This window comes from Hippopotamus amphibius, chromosome 11, assembly GCF_030028045.1.
Source record: "Hippopotamus amphibius kiboko isolate mHipAmp2 chromosome 11, mHipAmp2.hap2, whole genome shotgun sequence".
NCBI lineage: Eukaryota > Metazoa > Chordata > Mammalia > Artiodactyla > Hippopotamidae > Hippopotamus > Hippopotamus amphibius.
The window spans coordinates 95220316-95222852 of NC_080196.1; the positions used below are offsets into that span (position 1 = coordinate 95220316).

Sequence of the window (2537 nt, forward strand, 5' to 3'; positions counted from 1 at the left end):
ATACATTTCAAATATTGCTTAAATTCTGATATCCAGATTTAAGCTTGTGAACATATGACTTTAAACATACAATTAAAGCTATTCATCATAATTTGCTCTACTACCAACATTAAATTACAGCTACTTTGGAGCATAACTTCAGTGGTTTAAAGTAAGCTCGTAACATACCTGCAAAACACCTTCCTATCTCATACATGCAAATTACTTCTCCATGTAAAGATCTCATCACTCTAACTTCTAAGTTACCCTGCTCCAGAAGTCACTACTCTAAAGGCTTACTGTGGTCCAAAGGGAAGGGCAGGGGAAGTAACCAGGACCAATAGCTGCATATATTAAGAAAAAGATGGCACAGCAGAATGCAATTCTACAAGTGCAAGCCCTCAAAAAGCAGCATGTTATATTATATAGCATGCCATCTTCAAGTAACAGTTGAGGCAGCAGAATAAATGCAGAGGCATCACAATGAATCCCACTTATTAATCCCACAATTAATCCCATTATACAGACCAAAACTTCTCTACAAATTCTTTGACTGCCAGTTAAATACAGTTTTAACTTCATAGCTTAACAATTAAGGGTCATACACTGAAGTCAATACATATACCTGGCATTTCAGTCTAAGCTATTTCATGTACACAGCTGAAATCACCTTCAAAGTATGGCCTAACAAATGCTAAGAGAAATTTCTTAAAGTAGTTTTACAAGTATTAAACTTATCTTGTGCACTGAAGTCATCATACATACAGGGCAAAGTCAGAGCTTTTATATTCGAGTTTATTTTTCATTTAACTTTTAAAACATTACTATAATTGAATATTAAAACAAAACAATAGCAAGCAGTGAGCATAGTATGATTATAGTCCTTCATTCAATCACTATTGCAAATAAAATGCCAGCAGCGAGTGATATTCACCGGCCCCATGAGGAGGTCTGACGCTGGCCACCACCCCGAGGGTGACGTTCTTCATCCTCATATGCTTCTCCATTGTAATGGTGCCATCTTTCCTGATTTGGATCAAAGTCCACTAGTTCTTCCTGGTCCATTTCATCAGTCTCTTCTACTTCCTTCCTCTCAGATAGGAGTTTTTCCAGCAAAGAGAGTTTATCAGGGGAGAGAAAACCATTCTCAGCAAAGTTTACCTTAAATTCAATGATTAGGCGACCCTTTTCATATGGTCTACGATAAATTGGCATGCCTTCATTTAGCACACACTTGATATCACCATGCTTGACAATCTGACCTGGATGAGAAGTGATGACTATGGTCCAGTTGTTGAGGGTTAGATATTGACTTTTGGAAGCCACACAATGCCTCAACCAGCTGTATGTCCATACACATGAAAAGGTCTTCTCATCGCGTAAAAACAGCATGGTCCTTCTGATCTAAAACAATGATAATATCTCCTGGCTCCAGTCCTGGTTCTTGGTCTCCATCACCATGGAATGTTATCTTCTGGCCATCTTTCTTGCCTTTGTCAATATGAACTTCTAGAATTTTCTTCTCTCGAACTATCTTCCTTCCATTGCAGCTTTTACATCTATCTTTAGGACTGATCCGCTCCCCATGGCCCTGGCACTCCATGCAGACAGACTGAATTTGCTGAACCATTCCAGGTCCTATATGATGAGTTCTTATTTGCATTCCAGTACCTCGGCAATTGGGACAGCACTCTCCTGCTCCTTTCTTACCACCTCAGCCTTCACATTTGTCACAAATCACATTCTTTTGCAGAGCTAGTTTTCTTCTTGCACCATTATATGTCTTCTAAGGTTACTGTGAGTTGATGTACAACATTTTTACTTCTCCTTTCTCTCTGCATCCTGCCTCCTCCTCCAAAAAACATATCAAAGATGTCTATGGGCGAGCCAAAACCGCCACCTGCTCCACCTTCTTTAATTGCCTGTTCTCCTCCTTTGTCATATAATTCCCTTTTCTTTGCATCAGAGAGCACTTCGTAAGCTTGAGAAATCTGTTTAAACTTCTCTCCATTTGGATTCTTATCAGGGTGGTACTTCAAGGCCAGTTTCCTGTAAGCCTTTTTCAATTCTTCTTGGGTGGCATTGGGTTTGACCCCCAAAACACCATAGTAAGTGGTTTCTTTCACCATTTTCTACAGCCGGTGAGTGAGCTGGATGCCGGTGTCAGGGAGCCAGAAGGAGCGCTTTGCTGTGCGCAGTTCAAGCAGCCGCCGCTCCTCCGCTTCTCACTGAGCGTTCTGGAAAGTTCCCCATTATTTTTTTAATTCCACATATAAGTGATATCATACAGTATTTGTCCCTCTCTGTCTGAATTACTTCACTCAGTATGACAATATCTGGGTCCACCCATGTTGCTGCAAATGGCATTATTATTTCATTCTTTTTTATGGCTAATATTCCATTTTATATATGTACCACATCTTTTTTTATCCATTCCTCTGTTGGTAGACATTTCGGTTGCTTCCATGTTCTGGTTTTTGTAAATAGTGCTGCAATGAACATTAGGGTGCATGTATCTTTTTTGCTGAATGAACAATTTTTAAGGAAGACACTTTTGC

At 39.7% G+C, this 2537-nt stretch overlaps 1 pseudogene; it reads right to left on the reverse strand.

The window, feature by feature from the left end:
• Positions 1-868: 868 nt before the first annotated feature.
• Positions 869-2108, reverse strand: LOC130831644 (dnaJ homolog subfamily A member 1-like; annotated as a pseudogene).
• Positions 2109-2537: the final 429 nt, after the last annotated feature.